This window comes from Cannabis sativa, chromosome 2 (genome assembly GCF_029168945.1).
Source record: "Cannabis sativa cultivar Pink pepper isolate KNU-18-1 chromosome 2, ASM2916894v1, whole genome shotgun sequence".
Lineage (NCBI taxonomy): Eukaryota > Viridiplantae > Streptophyta > Magnoliopsida > Rosales > Cannabaceae > Cannabis > Cannabis sativa.
In genome coordinates, this window is record NC_083602.1 from 58,168,956 (window position 1) to 58,193,564 (window position 24,609).

Here is a 24,609-nt window from a genome sequence, read left to right on the forward strand (position 1 = left end):
ATAAAATCCCTGTGGGTAAAATTATTATACCTATATAATTAATTACAAGTTATGTCCATTAAGGTGAATTTTAATTAATATATAATTTCATACACATAAGGATGTTGTGGCTACTCCCTAATTATGTAAAATCATATTTTCACTTTGACATTAGGTATTGGGCTCTACCTAAAAGTAATTTCGTTATTAACATAATAGACAATCACTGAGATTAGTGCTCCTAGTGCGGTCGTCCGAAGATCAATAAAAACTAATCTAGATATGAGCAGTTGTCATAGGTTCATGTTTTCTTATGTCAAACCACAAAATTACTTACATTTTTATTCATATTTTATTCATTTTATGAATGTTTTATGAATATTTTATGAATAATTTTATGAAGATTTATGAAACTTAATGTGCTATATAAAATATTCAATCTATCTTAATGTTTGAATATTTCTAAATATATCTAGCACTATAAAAGAAATTTATATATAGCATTTAAATCATACAACTCTAAATTAATTGTATTAAGAATGAATTTGTCAAATAAATACAAATAAATACAATTATTGTATGATAATACATTAAATGCTTAATTCCATAATATGTAATTAATTATGCATTTATAATCATATAATATCTTAAATATTTGTACTAATAATTAATTTTTATAAATAAGGTAAATATACAAATTAGTACAATTAATTATATGAAATGAAGTAAATGCAAAATTAAAGAATATACTTAATGGCAGATTTTTCAAATTTTATTAATTTAAACAATAAATTACATAAATTTGGTAATAAATAATTAAATACACAATTATTACATGCCTAAATAAATCATGTAATAAATTACCTAATTAAAACAAATTTCTATTTTCAATTTATAGTAAATAACATATTAATTCTTACCTAAAAAAATATATATTAATTCTAAATATATGTATTAAATTAAAAATAGAAATTAAATTAATGTAATTTATTGACTAAATTAACACAAAATAGAAAAATAATTAATATTCCAAATACATAAAATTATTTAAAAAAAATTCGAAATTTTTTTTCCCTTTTTTTTTGAATATTAACACTGCCTAAACAACATGTCGTTGTTGCAAAAAGCAAAATGACACGTCGTTTTTTCCAATTATGAAGGGCTGATAATGCTGTAATATCCAGATTAAAATAGTATTTAATTTTTTTTTTGGATATTAATTGAGCAAGGATAATTATCTTGTTTCTTTGTGTTGTTGGTGAGTTGATATTATTGCTTAGAGTAGTTGTACCAATTTTTTAGAGAGAGTTAAAGTTGTATTAACTACGAAAGTAAAATATTATGGTATTTTTACAGAGTAAGTAATCGTTTAATTAAAGCCCAATATGAAGGTCCATTAGGGTTTTATAATATATTTAGTGAGTTTAATTAATTAATGTTAAAAATTCGTAGGTTTGGATAAATTCGCAGGATTAAAAACTGTTTTACTAAAACGATCATATCTGGAGTTCTACAACTCGGATTGAGGTGATTTCAGTGGCGTTGGAAAGATAATTCAAAGATCTATCAATTATGTAGAAATAGATTTATCGTAATTTTAAGTTTATTGGGGTCAAAATTAAGGTACAAAGTGACGACCTGTTAAGTTTAGTATAGAAAGCCTAAGTTTTAAAATTCAAATTTAAAACTTATAACTAACAAATAAGATTTTTATTTAATTATTCTATTTAGAGTTAAATTAGCATCAGATTATAGGGGTTATTTTATTATTTTCTTTTATAGATTTAATTAGATTATAAAACCTAAATCTATCACATTCTTGATACGTAATATGCAGAGTCTCTAACCCTAAGAAAAATAAAACTCAATCTCAATCTCTTTCTTTCAGCCTGAATACAATTCTTAGAGAGGACACTCATAAAATCCTATATCCTACAAGTTATCCATCTCGCTACCTATCAAAGATTTATAATTTTTCCTTCTTGTTTCATTCTCTTCGCCAAACAACACTCATGATTTTCATCAACATAACATTGAGATCATCATCACCATTCTAATAATTTGAGATTTCAAGATCTAGCACTGATTAAGAAGAGTCATCAAGAGGTAAGAGAGTTCTTCCACTTATTGTTGTGAACTTTTAGGTCAAACTATGAAATCTCGTTTTTATTTTTTTCTGAAAATTATTGTCTTAGTAAAATAGTCATATCTCTCTCAATATTGATCCATTTCCAGCGATTTTTGTATCGTTAGAAAGCTTATTCGATGATCTAAAATTTTTATGAAGAAACTATTCACCATTTAGGTGATATTCTATGTCGAAAATTATCATCTTTCTGATATTGTTGTAAATCGTTTTTTCATATTCCTAGAAAAAGTACTTTCACTTAAAATACCATAACTCTCTCAATTCTTGTCCATTTTTAATGATCTATATATGGTTTCAAAGCTTATTCAATTTGGCATAAGTTTCATGAAGAAACATTTCGTGAATTCGGAGTTATACTATGTCGAAAAGTTAGTTTCCTTCTGTATCATGTAATTCGTTTCTTGAATCTTGTTCTTCCAAAACTGTTTTGGTAAAATTGTAATATCTCTTTGAATATAATTCCAATTTCAGAGATTTTAGTATCATTGGAAAGGGAATTTAATTTCCTAAAACTTTCATGAAGATGTTATCTTCTAGTTCTGAACCTTTCAATACAAAAAGTTTGTATTTTTGCTAAGTCGTATAATTCGTTACTCCATATTCCTTCTCAGAAATAGTTTCAGTAAAACAATCATAACTCTCTCAGTTTTAATCCATTTTTAATGATCTTTATATCGTTGGAAAGATAATGGAATTTCCTATAATTTTTATGAAGACAACTTTTACTGAATTAGTGTAGTTGTTGGTCAAAAATAGTAATCTTTCTGCTGTACTGTAAGAGTACGAATTTTAATATTAAGGCCTTGACCCATGTCTTATTATAGGTAGTAGTGACGAGATAACAACTCTTAAGCAGCGGGATTTGAGGTAAGGAAATTAGATAGTTTTGTATGTGTTTATCTGCATAAATTTAAATTCTTTATGTATTGAAATATGACTTATGATTTGTTTTTATGAATATGTATATGGTACTGAGAATGTGTGGTATGGACACAATATGAGTTTGTGAATTGATACATAGATTATGGTTGTATGACTTGTATATGTTGTATGTTGTATTTGTATGTTTCAGGTTTTGTGTTGTATGATGTATTTGTATGTTGCATGTTATATGTTGTATGTTGTATGCTAACGTCTCAGGTAAAGTGGGGGACCATGGTGGGGTATGATACGGGATAAGGCCGTTGAATGTAGAGATACCCTACCCTGCATTTTACTGAGTCGTGTATGAGATTGTTATGGTGGGTATGATACAGTGATGTTACTGTTGAATATAGAGATACCCTATCCTATAACAATGGTAGGGCTGCATAGGCCCATGTTATTATATGGGCAGATTAGGCCCAGGATATTGTAAGGTCAGGCTAGGCCCGGGTTATGTAAGTAATGGCTATGATATGCCAATGTTGTGATAATGTTATTATTATTTATAGTATTGATATGATTATGTTATGAGTATGATATTGGAGTTATGGTCTCTGTATATGTGTACGGTGTGAACAAATAGTATAGACTTGTATGATAAAGGTTTCCATATGTACAGTTATTTGGTTATAGTTATAAAAGAGCATGTATGATATTGCTAAAACTTAATAAATACATTAATGGTATGTGTTATATTATATTGTATTGTTTGATAAGCATTTCCTTACTGAGCTTTTAGCTCACCCCCCTTACTTTCCCCCTACAGGTATTAGACAGGGAAGTATGTATAGTGAGCGAGTGGTCGGTTCGTACGTATACCGTGAGCGGCTACGGGCGGACAAACGATCTAGAAACATGGGTGGTGCCTTAGTTTTATTTAAAGCAGTTGATAAATCTAACACAGTGGAAATACATTATTTAAAATTATTTACTTACTGTATCTTGTTTTACAAATGAAGGATCCTTCTCTGTTGCATTTTGATTTTTTTTAAAATCCACTGTTGTATTTAAATTATTTTTTTTATCTTTTCAAATTATGCATGAAAATAGTATTTTTGTAAAATAAGGCAAAATATCGGGGCGTTACAGTTGGTATCAGAGCCGATCGTCCGTTAGCCCGAAGGATACTCACGGTATACATACAGAAGATTGAAAAACATCCCTCTCACTATTATGTAAGTGTTAGTTTTAATTTTCTTGGTATTGCCATTACTAGTCTTATATGTGATACATATAATTAGAGCCTCATCTTAGGTGGTGCTTAGAGACATCAATAGTACCCTCTATCTCTTATGATTGATTACACTTTTTAGGAAGAAGATGTATATGTTTATATTTCTTTATTGTCTTGAATTGAACTAGGAAGGACCGTGTTCCTTTCTTGAAAATTTAGAATAAATTATATTAGGAGTTCATAAGACTTTATTTGATAAATATAATATTACTAGTTAAGCTTGACAACATTAAGTTTAGATATGTACATAGAATCTTCTCTTCCAATAATTGAACTCTTTTGTTTCTTTTAAATCAACCTTTCTTGTAAGAGCTCACACATGAAACTAGAAGATCAGTTAGAATCAATGTGAAAGGAACGACCAATAGAGGTGGGGGCTAAGGATGTGTGTTCCGCTGACCCACAGATGGTTGATGTTCCAGAGAACCCAATATTAGTTAAGGCTAACGATCTAATAGAGGTATTGGAAGGACTACGAGCATGACTAAGACAATTTGTTGAAGAGTTTTCACAGGCTCAACAAAAGATCACCAACACTAGTAGTGGAACTTGAAGCACATAATGAAATGTACCAATAGCCAACTAAGTACCGACGCATATATTTTCACCTATCTATGAATGGTTGAAGAAGCGGTCTCTACACCTAGCCATGAATGGAATCCCAACATATAGGAAGTAGGAATGACTTAGAATAGTAGACGTTATACCAGACTGGGACAGTATAATTTACGAAACCTACTTATTAAGAAGGATGAAATAATAGATCTTTAAGGAGAAGGTACTATCTTGTTGGATATTCTATAAGTTACACACTCCTAAGTTAGATGGTAAGAAGTATGAGTACTGTATGCAAAGACATTGGAGATAAGTATGTTATAGAAATGAGTCAGGAGAGGACGATGCCATCATATAGAAAGGAGTGCAGTGTGCTGAATAGAATCCAAAATGAGAAGTTAGAAAGAGACATGATAAAATTACTAGAGGTAATAACTTATGAAGGTATCTTAAACACTAAGAGATAAGCAGAGCATCAACAAATATTAGATTACCGAAGGAAAGTTGTAAACTTTAAACTCAAGGTCATCTACTTGGTGGAGGAGATAATAGAGAAAAATGTGTATAGTTTCGACAGAGACATTTTCAAAGGAGAAAGACAAAAAAAAGGTCCAGGCACGGCTAACAATTTGGGTACAACATGAATGAGAGACAACTAAGAGGGTGACTACTCGGAATTGATCACAACTACACAACTAAGAGATTGTGGATGCAGCTTTGTGGCGGGTGTACAACAAACAACTATAGAGAGTAGATCGCAAATTCAAAACTTGAGAAAGAGGAGGAATTAGCATTCAAGGGTGACATCCCTAGATTCCAAATATTCACTGATACAACAACAATGGTGTGGAGTATAGCTCAATGAGAAAATGTTAGGAAAGCCTCACTTAGAGACAGGAGAAAAGTGAGACACAATTAGGACCAAAGTAACATATATTGAAGAGTGTCATGGCATGTCAAGGACTATACAAGTTTTTGATAAGTGTTGGGATTAGAAAATACACTCATGCAACATAAAGGAATTCAAGGCACAACGTAAGCAAAGGATACTACAATCCAATTACGACTTATATTATGGGCAATAGTATAAGTATGTTGGAGTGTCATCTAATGAGAAACTAAGAGGAAAACTCACAAAGTCCAGCCCTGCTGAAAAGAGATGGTGTTTCTAGGCCCTATAGTGCCCGAGAAGAAAATGACTATGGATTTGTCAAAAACTAAAATTGTTAAGAGTAAAAAAAAAAAAAAAGGAAAAATATTAGATATTTTTCTCAATCTAAAAAGCCAGTAATAGAGATCTTTGGAAGGACTCTCTCAAGCTGACAATAACTAACTTATTGCACACTACTAAGTCTTGTCCAATTGAAAGTGCAAAAGTTAGAAGAAGAAAAAAAACAAGATAGGTATTGATAATTTGGTGGCGTTTGGATGTAAAATGAGACGCTTGAACAAATTATTGACTTGTGCTTAAAGGTAGTATGGGAAGTAAGAATAAAAAAATTCTTGACTAAGGAATTATAAATAGTGAGTCTCCAGTAATAAATCAAATACAAGTAGGGGTATAGGAGGTATAATAGTGATGGACAGAGTAAGGTCTGTTCGGCATAGTTTGCAAATTATATATATAGTATCCTTACCCTGATAACTTGGATGATCAATACATTATGAGATTGGTATGGTTGACTTATTGTTAAAAGTCAACAAATAATAAATAGTTGGGCTACGATAAGCTATGGTAGGATTGAACTTATTTTAAAGGGGTTATTAGTGTGCTTTCTATGTTTTAATACATATATGTTATAGTCTTAAGTAAATAATCAGTATTGGAATGTATGTTTAAGAGATTTGGAAGATTTAGAGGTGCAATTAAGAAGTTGAGATTTTTTTTTTTTTTTAGTGAATTAAAGAAGGCTACAATATATATAGGATATGAATATGGCTGGAATAATCAATGCTATGATAAGTATGAAGTTATGTGATACCTCAGATGGCTGGTATATTAGAAGAAGCAATCATTGAACATAACTATCAGAATCTATCGGCATTACAGATTTAAACTTCATCACTATATCGATGTAATACCAAAGTAGATGAAAGTTAGTATAGGAAACTAGCTAATCTCATAATCAAGTCAACTTGATTGAAGGGGGTAATGGAGGACCAAGCACCATAGGAGAGATTAGCAAAGAAAATACAATATAGTGATACAAGAAAGAGACTACAAAAGGAACCGACAGTGGTTACCTAGGAAAATGGGAAGGCGTGACAACTGCAATGAATACATGGATAAAGGATATCAAGAGGTGAATGTTAGACAAAAAGGTGGTCGAAATGGATCATTAAATATTTATATATAGAAGACCTTTTAAAGAGCTTAAATGTTTATTTCCAAGTGTCATGGAACAAGTGTCTATCGATGAGTGGGTAACACCTATGAAATTGAAAGAATGACATTGTAGCCTTATAGTAGAAAATCAAGTAGAGAAGTAAGATTTTTATAGGTAATAACATTCAACTAAAGAATGGGAATGATTAAAGACAAGTTTGCATAAGGTCTTCTACCCTACTCTTTGTGTTTGTTATTTTGTATTGTATAATGTGTTCTCAAGTGACATGTAAGGATGTTCATTTAGAGAATAATTAGTGTTACTTTAAATGGCATGTAAGGATGCTCATAGAAGAATAAATAGTTTCACTCTTAATGGCATGTAAGGATGATCATAAGAGAAAGAAAAACTTTTCATATATTACGAGCATGTGATTGCAAAACTTAGTATTTAAAGCATGTATATGTAAGTTATTATGATGGAGTACATTTTGGTATTTAAGTAATGTATAGAGAAATAATAATACTTAATTAAGTTGTGTATATTTTATGTGTTATGGATTGACCGATAAGACATAGGTTAAATGCATGTTTATTGGGTCCATATATATGGTAGATAATGAGGTAATGCAGTAAGTGGTGAAAGACATGACGACTCAACACCCCGAGTGTTGGTAAGTTAAATTTCGAGGACGAAATTTCTTTTAAGGAGGGTAGAATGTAATATCCAGATTAAAATAGTATTTAATTTTTTTTTTGGATATTAATTGAGCAAGGATAATTATCTTGTTTCTTTGTGTTGTTGGTGAGTTGATATTATTGCTTAGAGTAGTTGTACCAATTTTTTAGAGAGAGTTAAAGTTGTATTAACTACGAAAGTAAAATATTATGGTATTTTTACAGAGTAAGTAATCGTTTAATTAAAGCCCAATATGAAGGTCCATTAGGGTTTTATAATATATTTAGTGAGTTTAATTAATTAATGTTAAAAATTCGTAGGTTTGGATAAATTCGCAGGATTAAAAACTGTTTTACTAAAACGATCATATCTGGAGTTCTACAACTCGGATTGAGGTGATTTCAGTGGCGTTGGAAAGATAATTCAAAGATCTATCAATTATGTAGAAATAGATTTATCGTAATTTTAAGTTTATTGGGGTCAAAATTAAGGTACAAAGTGACGACCTGTTAAGTTTAGTATAGAAAGCCTAAGTTTTAAAATTCAAATTTAAAACTTATAACTAACAAATAAGATTTTTATTTAATTATTCTATTTAGAGTTAAATTAGCATCAGATTATAGGGGTTATTTTATTATTTTCTTTTATAGATTTAATTAGATTATAAAACCTAAATCTATCACATTCTTGATACGTAATATGCAACCCTGAGAAAAATAAAACTCAATCTCAATCTCTTTCTTTCAGCCTGAATACAATTCTTAGAGAGGACACTCATAAAATCCTATATCCTACAAGTTATCCATCTCGCTACCTATCAAAGATTTATAATTTTTCCTTCTTGTTTCATTCTCTTCGCCAAACAACACTCATGATTTTCATCAACATAACATTGAGATCATCATCACCATTCTAATAATTTGAGATTTCAAGATCTAGCACTGATTAAGAAGAGTCATCAAGAGGTAAGAGAGTTCTTCCACTTATTGTTGTGAACTTTTAGGTCAAACTATGAAATCTCGTTTTTATTTTTTTCTGAAAATTATTGTCTTAGTAAAATAGTCATATCTCTCTCAATATTGATCCATTTCCAGCGATTTTTGTATCGTTAGAAAGCTTATTCGATGATCTAAAATTTTTATGAAGAAACTATTCACCATTTAGGTGATATTCTATGTCGAAAATTATCATCTTTCTGATATTGTTGTAAATCGTTTTTTCATATTCCTAGAAAAAGTACTTTCACTTAAAATACCATAACTCTCTCAATTCTTGTCCATTTTTAATGATCTATATATGGTTTCAAAGCTTATTCAATTTGGCATAAGTTTCATGAAGAAACATTTCGTGAATTCGGAGTTATACTATGTCGAAAAGTTAGTTTCCTTCTGTATCATGTAATTCGTTTCTTGAATCTTGTTCTTCCAAAACTGTTTTGGTAAAATTGTAATATCTCTTTGAATATAATTCCAATTTCAGAGATTTTAGTATCATTGGAAAGGGAATTTAATTTCCTAAAACTTTCATGAAGATGTTATCTTCTAGTTCTGAACCTTTCAATACAAAAAGTTTGTATTTTTGCTAAGTCGTATAATTCGTTACTCCATATTCCTTCTCAGAAATAGTTTCAGTAAAACAATCATAACTCTCTCAGTTTTAATCCATTTTTAATGATCTTTATATCGTTGGAAAGATAATGGAATTTCCTATAATTTTTATGAAGACAACTTTTACTGAATTAGTGTAGTTGTTGGTCAAAAATAGTAATCTTTCTGCTGTACTGTAAGAGTACGAATTTTAATATTAAGGCCTTGACCCATGTCTTATTATAGGTAGTAGTGACGAGATAACAACTCTTAAGCAGCGGGATTTGAGGTAAGGAAATTAGATAGTTTTGTATGTGTTTATCTGCATAAATTTAAATTCTTTATGTATTGAAATATGACTTATGATTTGTTTTTATGAATATGTATATGGTACTGAGAATGTGTGGTATGGACACAATATGAGTTTGTGAATTGATACATAGATTATGGTTGTATGACTTGTATATGTTGTATGTTGTATTTGTATGTTTCAGGTTTTGTGTTGTATGATGTATTTGTATGTTGCATGTTATATGTTGTATGTTGTATGCTAACGTCTCAGGTAAAGTGGGGGACCATGGTGGGGTATGATACGGGATAAGGCCGTTGAATGTAGAGATACCCTACCCTGCATTTTACTGAGTCGTGTATGAGATTGTTATGGTGGGTATGATACAGTGATGTTACTGTTGAATATAGAGATACCCTATCCTATAACAATGGTAGGGCTGCATAGGCCCATGTTATTATATGGGCAGATTAGGCCCAGGATATTGTAAGGTCAGGCTAGGCCCGGGTTATGTAAGTAATGGCTATGATATGCCAATGTTGTGATAATGTTATTATTATTTATAGTATTGATATGATTATGTTATGAGTATGATATTGGAGTTATGATCTCTGTATATGTGTACGGTGTGAACAAATAGTATAGACTTGTATGATAAAGGTTTCCATATGTACAGTTATTTGGTTATAGTTATAAAAGAGCATGTATGATATTGCTAAAACTTAATAAATACATTAATGGTATGTGTTATATTATATTGTATTGTTTGATAAGCATTTCCTTACTGAGCTTTTAGCTCACCCCCCTTACTTTCCCCCTACAGGTATTAGACAGGGAAGTATGTATAGTGAGCAGGGTCAGTTCTGGTACGTATACTGTGAGCGGCTACGGGCGGACAAACGATCTAGAACGCCGGTGGTGCCTTAGTTTTATTTAAAGCAGTTGATAAATCTAACACAGTGGAAATACATTATTTAAAATTATTTACTTACTGTATCTTGTTTTACAAATGAAGGATCCTTCTCTGTTGCATTTTGATTTTTTTTAAAATCCACTGTTGTATTTAAATTATTTTTTTTATCTTTTCAAATTATGCATGAAAATAGTATTTTTGTAAAATAAGGCAAAATATCGGGGCGTTACAAATGCATGTAAGAAACGACACGTCGTTTTCCCCAAGAGGAAAAATGACACGTCGTTTAACATCCTGAAGGGCTGCCCACAACGACGAAAAACGACATGTCGTTCTCCACATGAGAAAAACGACACATCGTTTAGGCAAACGACAGCGACCAAATTTACTTGAAAAACGACATGTCGTTTTCCACATTAGGTCGACTTCCTCAGCCAAAATCAATTTCAAATGAATCTAAATGCAAAAATTAAGGCATCCATATAGATTTCATGCATCGAAAACACGTAAAACAAAGACTTTAAAAATACTAAAAAAATTTGGGTCCGAACGGTGTTTTTCAGATTTTTTTTTTTTTTGACATTTCTTTGTTTTCCAAAATAGGTTTTCATGCTTACCAATACTATATGAATGTAGTGATGCATAGGAATTGGAATAAATACCGAAAACGAAAATTAAAATCGGAATAAACACGGACCGAAAAAACTAAAATTTCCACGTGTTTATATATATACGTATATAATGTATATATTGCATAAAACATTATAAATATGAAGGAGAGTATTATAATCAATATTATACAATAAAACGTATGTATAATACATATATAAACATATATACGTATATATATATAATAAAAACTATATATATAGAACCATATATAATATATATATAAATGAATAAATAGAATATATATATATGTATAAGAATTCTCGGAAGTATATATATAATATATATGATATAATGAATAGTTCAATGAAAAATATATATATAGATATGTATAAACCAACCAAATATGAATATATATATATATATATATGAACACTGTATATGTACATATATATGTGAAACTCAAATAAAATCAAGGTAGAGATAAAACCGCTCTGATACCAACTGTTAGACATTTATATGTATAAACTGAAATATATATATGTGTATATAAAATGCGGAATAAACAAATATATGTTGGGTTTTTTGCCTTAAATAAAACTCATTTCAATATAATCAGATTTACTTATTAATATAGATCAGAAATAACATTTAATTTTTTAATGATCTCTTTTATGGTTCACATGATTTATTTCATGATTATATGTACATAATGTATAAATTCATCTGAAACCCTTTTCACATACTTGATCATGTTTATTGTGCCGTCAACACATTGGAAAGTAAACATGACTATGTGAATAAAGTTTCCTAGATTTATCAGACACAGGGTTTTACTGATATGATAATCTACAACAGAGTTTACTTGTATTTGGAGAAGTGCTATGTTCTTTCCAGAGCATTGGTTAAAGTAAAGCTCAGGTTGGATGGACGGAGTATGCATCGGAAGGGACCGATATTGAACTTTGACTTAGATTTATTAAACTTACCGTAATATCTATTCAAGTCAATATCGCCTAGTTGATCCTAGATCAAATGTTCTTAATCCTGTTATGATTAGGCTCAATCTTGAAAGGCTATTCGTGTTCTTTGATTTGCTAGAATGGTTATCATTTTAGATGAGCTGACAACTCTATTCAATGGATGATGCTTTGACTCTCGCCTAAACGGGACACTGTATCAGTTTGTTGAAAAACCTTAGAAATTATTTAGGATTGTAAGTTTTAGTATTTTCACTTGTCATTCCTACTTGCTATATGTTTATAATTTTTGAATTGTGTATGAATTTATATTGAACCATGTTATTTTCTGTTATTAAGTTGTAGTTTAATTTCGAATCTTCATTGTTGGTCTAACTTGGCTTGTTTATCTAATGAGATAAATCCCTAGTGGATTTTCACCATTAGACATACATAATAGTGTTAGATCTCGAAAGATAAATATTGTATATGCGACATCTAGCTGTTCATCAATTGATGACACCTTAGACTAGTATCTTTACGATATGAAACAAGAAGATTATATAAATCAGATTACTTTGGCTTTCGGTAATCGAAGCATCGTTGGATTCTTATTTAATAAACGAAATTATCCTAATTCCTCTTAGCTTATTCATTTCGAATTGGCCCAATAACATATCATTGGATGAATGGTCTATAAATCATTTCATGTCATTCTATATTTTCTCTTAAGAAATTAAATGACGCATATGATTATAATCCCGAAATTCTATTCCCAATTGATATAAATCTTCAATCTTAGAAATCTCCTACTTGTATGGGCAAATCTGACTTAGAGTTTGTGTTAGTAGTGCTGGTCCAAGATAGAATTACTCATTATATTTGGTATAAATTTAAGTCTTTGACTTTAATTTTAGATTCCAAACAGAAATTTTCTTATATTTCTAATTCCATAATACAATACAGTTACACTTTCTCAAGTGTTTAATATCCATCTTCTATTAATGGATTAAAACTGTATGGAATATGAGTTAGGTATTCTGTGACCAGGATCCACTTGCAGTATTCTAAGAACTCTTTGATGTAACTAAACCTAAGTCATCAAAAGACACTACCACATTTTTTTTAATCTATGGCATTTGTATCTTGTTCATAGTGGATTTGACAAGATCAATCTCTGCAAAGAGTTAAGATGCCTATATCTACTGAAAGTAGTTCATCTCAGTCGCAGATGGATGTACATTCAGGAGTGGATATGAGTTTTTGTTGTATTCTTAAAACGAACTCTAGATTATACCTTAAGCAAAGAAATTTGAAATGTTTAAAAATTTCATTAATCTCTAGCAATGGTTAAAACCATTAAGGTAAGTGGTTAAAGATCTTGCGAACTGATAGTGGTGGAGAAATAGTTAGTAGATATGCAGTTCAAAGACCATTAAATTGATTTTTGAATTATATCCAAACTTACCTCCCCAGAAATTTCAAGTTGCATGTTGATGATTAGTTACTAGTCGTTGCCTAATTCCTTCTATGGTAACACAATTTCAGAATGATGTAATGGTTGTACACTTAATGTAAATCATTACTAGATTCATGGATGACCTAATCAAAATCTTAAGAAAAGCTAGAACTGTTAACCATGGTTTGTTAGCTATTCTAAGTGATTAGGGGTGGACTATCCCATAGTCAATAGATAAGAAAATGTTTGTTTAAACAAATACTACTTTTCTAAGAAAATGACTAAGTCTGAAAATAAAGTAGCAAATAAAGGAGATATTTAATTCTTGATTCCAAAAGTGTTCTATCATCTTATTTGACATATGATGATCCCACTGCCTCTGTTGTCTTGTCACAACCGAAGAGGTTAATACCATTTAGTCTTCTTAGACATAATTCATGGTACCTTGTCGTAGTAGGAGAGTTTCTAGGAACTCACCTTCTTATGACTTGGGAGACACTAGTGATTAAAATCCATTGTGAGTTTAAACAAGCAATGGATTGTCAAGATAAGAAACTAAGAAGAAAGCCAATAGAAGTATGGTTTAATCCATTCACATGGAATAACCTAAAGTTTTCTATTACAAGGACATAAAAGGAAATTTTAGTTAATAAGTCTATTCAATGGACTTAACAAACTTCCTGTTCCTAGTATTATAGGTTTGAGTTTATCTAAACCTATGGCTTGTGGTATACTTGGTAATTACTTACTCTAATGCAAGCAACTTACTTTAGTAGGATGCTGAACAATTTTTCTTTCTAACGACAATCTATAGAAGCTTCACAACTTCTTAGACATAGATTTTATTTATCTAAGGAAAAGTCTCAACTATTCCAGAAAAGATAAAGCCATGAAAGAATTTCTTAAATCAACAGTGAGAGGTCTTAGATATGCTTTTGTATGCCTTAGACCAGACACCTGCTGTTGAGTGGGAGTAATGAGTAGGTATCAGATTAATCCAGGAGAAGAACATTGGAAGACAATCAAGTAAATCTTAAGATTAAGAAGAGGAACTATATGTTAGTCTATAAGGGTGTGTTTAAAACTCTTAGACTACACCATATCAGATTTCGAAATTTGCCTTTGTGCTAGAAAATCTTTTTGATAAGATGGTGATTACTCTGGGGGTGGAATAGTGATTTTGGAGAAGTGTAAAAACCTATCTGAAGTCTCTAGGTCTACCAGGAAGGGAGTGAATGTTAAAGTTGCAGGAAAGGTACTTATTCAGTCTAAGGAAAGTTCTATACATCTTTGGCACCATTCCAAATTGCCTTAACTACTAGTGTTACTTCCTGAATAACCAAGTAGTAGTTGCCAAAGATATAGAATCCAGTATCCCAAGAGAGTAGACATATAGAGAGGAATTTCACATTATCAATGATTTTGTGATTAAGGAAGAGTAATAGTGGAGGAAAGGTTGTGGTTAATTCAACCTTTCAGATCCTATTACAAGGAGTTTACTACTACTACACTTGATTTGTATATCAAAGTGTTGAGATTATTTGAAACGCACTTTTTGTTTTATATTAGTGCAAGTGGGAGTTTGTTGGGTTTTATGCCCTAAATAAAACTCATTTCAATATATCAGATTTACTTATTAATATAGATCAGAAATAACATTTAATTTTTTAATGATCTCTTTTATGGTTCACATGATTTATTTCATGATTATATGTACATAATGTATAAATTCATTCGAAACCCTTTTCACATACTTGATCATGTTTATTGTGCCGTCAACACATTGGAAAGTAAACATGACTATGTGAATAAAGTTTCCTAGATTTATCAAACACAGGGTTTTACTGATATGATAATCTACAACAGAGTTTACTTGCATTTGGAGAAGTGCTATGTTCTTTCCAGAGCATTGGTTAAAGTAAAGCTCAGGTTGGATGCATGGAGTATGCATCGGAAGGGACCGATATTGAACTTTGACTTAGATTTATTAAACTTACCGTAATATCTATTCAAGTCAATATCGCCTAATTGATCCTAGATCAAATGTTCTTAATCCTGTTATGATTAGGCTCAATCTTGAAAGGCTATTCGTGTTCTTTGATTTGTTAGTTAAGCCTACTTTTAGGTCAGGGTGATATGTACATTTTGGGAACACAGTAGTGCAATTGAGTGGGAGCGCTAGCATAAACATGGAATCTGTAGCTTCCATCTGGCGAATAGTAAGCAAAGGATGATCTCCTTCGAGCTTGACCAAACGAACATAAATGGTGGAGTACTCATTTCACATAAGCTGAAATATCATTTATACGAGGTCAAGTGTTTTAAGGAATAAATACATTGTAGGGTGTAACGGTAATCTAATCCCTTTACAGTGTAGATCATTCATATAGAGGATCATTGATCACATTAGGATTATAACAATGGATAACTAATTATGCGTCTATATGGTGGAACATATAGAGCATTCTATATACTGAGAGTGCAATTCTAAGTTCTATGCGTGGATTCAACGAAGAATTAATAAGTTAGTGAATTTTAGTGCTAAATTCTTGATCTACTTATTGGAAGCTCGGTTATATAGACCCATGGTCCCCGCACTAGTTGAGATAATATTGCTTGTAAGACTCATGTAATTGGTTTTGATTAATCAATTATAATTCTCAAATTAGACTATGTCTATTTGTGAATTTTTCACTAAGTAAGGGCGAAATTGTAAAGAAAGAGTTAATAGGGGCATATTTGTTAATTATGATACTTTGTATGGTTCAATTAATAAATATGATAAATGACAATATTATTTAATAATTATTTATAGTTATTAAATAGTTAGAATTGGCATTTAAATGGTTGAATTAGAAAATTGGCGTTTTTGAGAAAATCAGATGCAGAAAAGATAAAACTGCAAAATTGCAAAAAAGTGAGGCCCATTACTGTACATGGCCGACCACTTGGTTTGAAATTTTAAACTGATATTTTTATTATTTTAATGCCAAATAATTCAAACCTAACCCTAGTGGAATGCTATAAATAGATAGTGAAGGCTTCAGGAAAATTACACTTAAATTTTCTATTTTTCCTTCAGAGAAAAACCTGAGCCTTCTCTCTCCCTATCTTTGGCCGAACCCACTCTCTCTCTCTTCCTCATTGAGATTTCGAAATACTTAGTGTATGAGTAGTGCCCACACACAGCAAGTGATACCTCAACCATAGTGAGGAAGATCGTGAAGAAAGACATTCAGCAAGAAGGAGTTTCAGCATCAAAGATTCAGAGAAAAAGATCCAGGTTCAGATATTGATAATGCTCTGCTACAGAAAGGAATCAAGGGCTAGATATCTGAACGGGAGGAGTCATATTATTCCGCTGCACCCAATGTAAGGTTTACTAAACTTTATATGTGTTTATTTCATCGTTTTAGAAAGTTCATATTTAGGGTGTTAATAAATATACTTGTGAGTAGATCTAAGATCCTGGTAAAATAAATTCCAACAATATATACACTATATAACTTAAGGATCGAAATACCTCTAGCCATTGATTCTTGAGCTTCAAACCCACATAAGCTTTGATCTGCAAAGGAAACTGGTTGATGTGGGTAATCGGGCTTCCTCGCTCTCTCAACTCTCTTTAGATGGAATTGCTGAATAATCAGAATGAGTCAAAACCTCGGGGACCGAGACCCTATACTTATAGGTGAGATACTCCATCAGTATCTGCGCCACATTAATTGTCAATATATTTTGACAATCAATTCAGGAAATCAAATCGGATAATGAATATAGAATTCTGACCATATATAGAATATTACGTAATTGATTTTGTCCAGATTCAATGAATATAAAATATTCATTTATCAGAAAATCAATTATTTATTTTATTTCCTTCAATAGAAATTTATTTTCTTAAATAGAAATATATTTCCTTAAATAAAAATATTCTTATATATACAACCTTAACGTATTTTGCTTTTATTTTTTTAAAAAAATATTATAGTAATATTAATAATAATAATATAATATAAAAATGATAACAACAAGGAGGGTTGGCACCCTACGATTGGTTAGCGATATTCTCTAAATCTTATTTTTTTTTAAGTTATATGGAACATGTTACTTAATTACACTAATAATGGTATGATACCAGCAAGGAGGGTTGCCTTTTAGCATTTCTTATAACTAAAATATTAATTTTTTTTATATTTTTTTCTTTTTTTTAATTAAGATATTTAGAAAATAATAATCACTTTTTCAAAACATATTAATTAATAATAACAGAACAAATTAATGAATTTTTTCTAATGTCTCAAAAATGTTAAAAAACAAATGTTTAAAATTCGAGATGAACTCTAAGATTAAGATATAGATTTGGGAAATACAATAATGATGATTACAAGTGAACTATGGTAATGACAATAGATGTGATACAGTAATGACAACGGGTGAGATACGGTGATAAAAATAAGTGAGATACAATGAAACAACAAGTGAGATACAATAATAACAATAGTTTTGAATGATCGAGATATGAAAATAATGTATTATGGGAAATGCCGTAATTTTTTTCTATACCACCTTATTTATTTATCTTTATAAAAATATTTTTTTAACAAAATAATTTAAAATACTACATATAATAAATTTTAAACTTCCTAATAAATAATTCTAAATAATAATTAATAAAATTATACATTTAGTTTTTAATAAATAAATTATTGATAACTCTATGGAATAGAGTTAATTTTTATGCTTTTAAACTAAAGTATTGTGAGAAGAGTAGTGAAAATGTGTTTATTTGCTTAATTTTAATTAGTTTTAATGTTATTTTCTATTTAGTAATCTAACCTTTAAGTCTTGTAAATATTGATCTTGTTGGGTGTGTTTTTCCAATTAACTGTGCTTATTTTGTTGAAGAATGAGGAATTAAATTGATAGGAAAAAGAAAAATAAGCAAGGAAGAAAAGGAACACAAGCTGAAATTGGGTTGATTGCTGAAGCAATGCTGAAGTGAATTCAGCATCCTGGCAGTGACGTGGAAACACGAATTTCACTTATCCACCTCAGCAACTTCGGTCCAGTCACTCAAATTACACCAGCCAGCTGACGTGGAAGAAAGGAGTCTAACCCTAGTGGGCCAAAGTGGAAAAGTTTGGGCTTCTATTTTGGGGTAGGAGGTTGGTACCCTAAAACCCAACATCTAAAAGAAGAGAAAAAAAAAATACACCATTATCATCCTCATCATCTCGTACTTGAGCAGCTGCATTTTTTATGGAGGAGCTTTAATTGCAGCAGGAAGTACAACAAAGAAGAACTAAGAGGGGACCAAGCCTAGTGTTTGACTTTTCTTTTACCCTTTCTTAATAGTCTTCTTTATTTTCATCTTTTATTGTTGTTTGTACTTAGTATCAAAAACTTCTTGAGATTGTAAATTTGGGCAGCAGCCATGGATGAATTGTTTTTAGCTTGGATTTTATCTTCTTTCTTGAATATGAGCTAAACTTTTGAGGCTTGAATGGCTATGAACTTCTAAGTTGGGTATGATTAAATTTTAAGCTTATTTTAGCATTTGTTTGCCTTTTTTCATTCAAGTGAGTTTCATTTTAATTGATTGTTGTTTCTTGGCCATGAATAACAATTTGCTAAGCTAGATCTTGTACCAGAAGGGCTAGATCTAGTAGTTCAACTTGAATGAAGCAAGTGAAAACCTAGATTTAGGCTTTTCATTGTAAGTGGGATAGGAATATTTCATTTACCTTGCATAACTTACCAAATTAATGTTTGAATAGTGTTCTGCTTGCTGGTTTGATATAGGAATATATAGAGCTAAGTGGTAGAATTAAAGTTGTGAGTGTTGGAAAATTGTCAGAAGCCTAGAGGAATTTTTTGTTATCTCTGTGCAGAATGCTAGAGTAATGCTGAACCGATGCTGTACTAACTGTAAAAAAACCTGACTAGAAGGAATTAGTTATTCAAGCCATTTTTACCATATTACAACTTTTATCTTGCAACCAATTTTTTTCTTAGCAGCAGTAGTTTAATTATAACAAGATTAATTCATGTCATTTCTAATTTTGAATCATTACTCAACCATTTGCATATTATTTCTTTTTATTTTAGGTTGTAATTAGTTGGTTTTACAAGATATTTTTGTTTGCAATCCATGTCGAGATGATCTTACTTATCACTTTATTACTTGTGTGACTGCGTATACTTGCGTATATAATTTTCACAACAAGTTTTTGGCGCCGTTGCCGGGGATTGAAACTAAAAATTGTGTATTATCAACTATTTTGCAATTTATATTCTGGTTTAAAGTTTTAATCCTATTTGGTACGCTAAATTTTTCTTTTTCAGGTGTAATGTAGTGTATGAACGAGCAAGAAGAAGACCTTGAACTTGCTCCTATTGACCCCGAAATTGAACGCGCTTTTAGAAAAAGGAGGAAGGAACAAAAGGCTAAAAAACGCTGCAATATGGTCGATGGGTTTAAAATTGGGGGTGCTCATAATGAAGCCAATCCTATTGCTTTGGCCGATGATAGAGCCCGAGCAATAAGAGAGTATGCAGCCCCTATGTTCAATGAGTTAACTCCGGGTATTGTGAGACCCGAAATCCAAGCACCTCACTTTGAGCTCAAGCCCGTCATGTTTCAAATGCTCCAAACGGTTGGTCAATTTGGTGGGTCGCCAACGGAAGATCCTCACCTCCATATTCACTCATTTTTGGAGGTGAGTGACTCTTTCAAGCTACAAGGAGTAAGTGAAGTGGCTTTAAGATTGAAGTTGTTCCCATTTTCCTTGAGGGATCGGGCTAGAGCATGGCTTAACACTCTTCCTCCCGATTCGGTGACTAATTGGAATGACTTGGCTGAAAAATTCTTGAGAAAGTACTTTCCTCCAACAAGAAATGCAAAGTTTCGAAGCGAGATCATGTCCTTTCAACAATTGGAAGATGAGACTACTAGTGATGCATGGGAAAGATTCAAGGAGTTGTTGAGGAAGTGCCCACACCATGGTATTCCTCATTGTATCCAACTTGAGACATTTTACAATGGTCTCAATGCGGCATCTATGATGGTGTTGGATGCTTCCGCTAATGGAGCCATTCTTTCCAAGTCTTACAATGAAGCTTTTGAGATTTTGGAAAGGATAGCTAGCAACAACTATCAATGGTGAACTAATAGAGCTCCTACAAGCCGAAAAGTAGCGGGTGTTCTTGAAGTAGATGCTTTGACCGCTCTAACTGCTCACATGGCCTCAATGACCAACATTTTGAAGAATATGAATATGGGAGGAAGTGTACAACCAGCCGCTGCCATTCAAAGGGCAGAAATCTCTTGTGTGTATTGTGGTGATGGGCATACTTTTGAAAATCGCCCTTCAAATTCAGCTTCGGTTTGCTATGTGGGTAATCAAAACTTCAACCGCAACAACAATCCATACTCAAACTCCTACAATCCGGCATGGAAGCATCATCCAAACTTTTCATGGGGAGGTCAAGGGGCAAGTTCAAGTGGAGCACAAGCACAAGGAAAGCAATCATTCCCGCCGGGCTTTTCTCAACAACCAAGACCTCAACAACCTCACCAACCTCAAGGCTCTCAAACTAGTTCTTTGGAGAGCTTAATGAGAGATTATATGGCCAAGAATGACGCTGTACTTCAAAGCCAAGCAACATCTCTTCGGAATCTTGAAGTTCAATTGGGGCAATTGGCCAATGATTTGAAGAATAGACCACAAGACACTTTGCCTAGTGACACCGAAAACCTAAGAAGAAATGGCAAAGAACATTGCAAAGCGGTAACCTTGAGAAGTGGAAAAATAATTGAGTCAAATGTGGCTGCAACAGGCAGTAAAGAGCCCTCTTCAATCCAAAAAGAGGGGGGAAATGAAGAAAAAACCAGCAACTTCAGCTGCTGAAATTCCCCCAGTAGTTACAGCATCCAGTCAGCATTCTACTGCAGAAAAGTCTTTGCAAAAGCCACCGCCACCATTTCCTCAACGGTTCAAGAAGCAACAAGACGATGGTCAATTTCGGAGATTTCTTGATGATCTAAAGCAGCTCCACATCAATATACCTTTAGTGGAAGCTTTGGAGCAAATGCCAACTTATGTGAAGTTTTTGAAGGATATTTTCACAAAGAAAAGGAAGTTTGGTGAGTTTGAAACGGTCGCTTTGACGAAGGGATGTAGTGCTATGTTGAAAAGTAAAATTCCACCCAAATTGAAAGATCCGGGCAGCTTTACAATTCCAATTTCTATAGGGGGTCGAGATGTTGGAAGAGCTCTTTGTGACTTGGGAGCTAGTATTAATCTCATGCCTATATCTATTTTTAGGAAGTTGGGAATTGGAGAAGCAAGGACAACCACCGTCACTTTGCAATTAGCGGATCGTTCCATGGCTCATCTGGAAGGGAAAATTGAAGATGTGTTGGTACAAGTGGATAAGTTCATTTTTCCGGCCGATTTCATTATTCTTGACTATGAGCAAGATAGGGAAGTTCCAATCATTTTAGGGAGGCCATTTCTTGCCACGGGAAGAACTTTTATAGATGTTGAAAAGGGAGAGCTTACCATGAGAGCTCAAGATGAGCAAGCCACGTTCAAGATTTTCCATCCCATACGTGCTCCGGATGCAATAGGAGAATGCTTAGCAATTAGAGATATGGATCCTAACATGGTTGAGGAGTCCAAATTCAAAAATAGTAAGAAGGTGAGAAAGAAGATTCCCCTTAAAGAAATTGCTAAGGATCACGAGCCGCGAGAAAGCAAAGACAACACATCATTTGAACCTAAAAAACCACCCACAAAGAAGAGAAAGAAAAAGAAGTTTAGTAGAAAAATTTGGTCTCAAATGTTTAAAGTTGGGCAGCAAGTGATTTTTGCTAACTCTTTAACGAAGGCTACTCATGGACGACTAGATTCAAGGTGTGATGGATCTTTCTTGGTGGTGAGAGTGTACCCCGACGGGGTGGTAGAACTACGTGATGCACTTTCAAGAAGAAAATTTTTGGTGAAAGGCCAAGGAGTGAAGTTTGGGGGTGGTGAGGTTGATCGAGCAAAGACCTCCATCACATTGGAAGAGGCTTGAGGAAGAAGGGTCTCAGGTTGTCATGGCTTTAGTGAATCACATTTGGGCAACCCGAGAGCGGAGGAACAAGATTATATTTAGTTATATATATGCTATGTAATAAGTTTGGGGTGTGCCACCCCTTGTTAAAAAAGAAGAAGAAAAAAAAAGAAAAAAAAGTATATACATGTATACATACTTATATAATTTCAATCTCTTTAGTTACTAATGAATTTGTAATGGTGTGGTGATTGTTATTGCAGGTGCAAAGAATGGAATGACAGAAAAAAGGGGTTGCTGCAATATGGTGTGAGCAAATTTGTATGTTGAAGCAGTAGGTCCCAGTACAGCATTGGATCAGCATCGCTTCAGCATTTTGAAGCAGAGACTCTAGTGGGGAAGAGTTCAAATCTTGAGGGAGTTTTTTTTTTTCCTTAGTTAAATTGTTATTGCTGGTTGTGGTTGATTGTTTACTTAGTTTACTTTTATTGTTGTCTTTAGTTGTGTGAGTAATAAATATTATGTGGATTAGATGTGTATTAATCATGTTATTTTGTCATGTTTGTGATGTTATGTTTTAGCTTGCAAATGAGAAAAATACTGCATGTATTTTCAGCTTGGTTTAGGGTAGCGCTCGATGATGAAAAATATCCATTTTCCTCCATTTGTGGAGTGCCTTGGTTTGTGTGTTGAAAATGCTAACTTTAAGTGCTATTCTTGTCTAAATGCTAGCCTATGAGGAATGCTTTCAACAATTGTGTGTTTGTGTTATCCCACCATACCTTGAGTTTTTAGAATAGCTAACACTTTGAGAGAGTTTAAGCATCTAGAATTAGCTAGTGTAATCCTTGAGGTGAAATCCTAGCGAGCTTTATGACTTAGAAATGATTTAGGCCATCTTTGGATGTTTGAGCCTTTCTAACCTTCCCTATACATTCAATTTTTCCCTAGTCACCCAAGTTTGAGCCGTTTAGCCTATTCTTGTTGTGCAACCCAATCATACATCTAACGCCAATCCTAATTTGCATTTCCAAATATGTCCTAACTTAATTGCTCACTTGTCAAGAGCCAAGTTTCACATTAAGTTTGGGGTAAGTGCGGTGAGTGTAACTAGTGGCGAGCTAATTCAAGGTTATACTTTTAGCCACATTGGGGATAATGTTGGGTTGTAAGTTTGGGGTGGGAGAATGAGCTCAAAAAGTATATGAGTATGAACTTTCAATTAACCTTCTCTTGCTATTTATTATATAAGTATAATATAGTAATAAATGTCTTTCTAATGTATAAAAAAAAGAAAAAAAAATCAGCAATGAAAGAAAAGAAAACAAAAAAATACATATGCTTGCAACTAAGTTTGGGGTGTTCCACCCATTTTAGTTCAAAAAAAAAAAAGAATAAACATAGCAAGAGAAGTCAATTTTAATATCAAGTACTTGTGAGTATGAATTAGGGAAGAGGGTCAAGAGAAAAAAAAAATTCTTAAGGAAGAGGCTCGGTTTTTGACAAGTAAAGTGGTTAGGTGTTGAGCTAGCTTAAATACATCATTTACCATACCCTAACCCAAGCCTAACATTCAAGCCTAGTCAAGTCCTTTTGATCTAAGTTGTAAAGCTAAGCTACATTAGTGGAGAGGATTGCACTAATTCAACTTATGGAAGCAAACCTTTAAACTTGAGGATCAAAGGTGGATGTTATAGAAATTCAAGTTGTTGGTGGGAAGTATTTGCAAATTTATTTGATCAAATTACTCTTGGTAAGTTTTAAGGACATAGATAGCATGCAAAATTCTATTGAAACACACAAGTTCAAGGCATATTCACTACTGTCAATTACACTTCCATTTCATCTAATTCTGAGAGCACTTTTCGTCCCTAGACCAAGTGTG

The 24,609-nt window shown here is 32.2% G+C and overlaps 1 long non-coding RNA gene and 1 other non-coding gene across 2 annotated transcripts in view; one reads left to right on the plus strand and one right to left on the minus strand.

The window, feature by feature from the left end:
* The window catches only part of LOC133035038 (uncharacterized), a 67,156-nt gene that overhangs the window by 36,896 nt on the left and 5,651 nt on the right, over window positions 1-24,609 (plus strand). The gene's annotated exons all lie outside the window — the stretch shown is intronic.
* Window positions 20,567-20,673, minus strand: LOC115721511 (small nucleolar RNA R71). The gene has a single exon (XR_004012530.1). It is a non-coding gene; the product is annotated as a small nucleolar RNA R71 (small nucleolar RNA).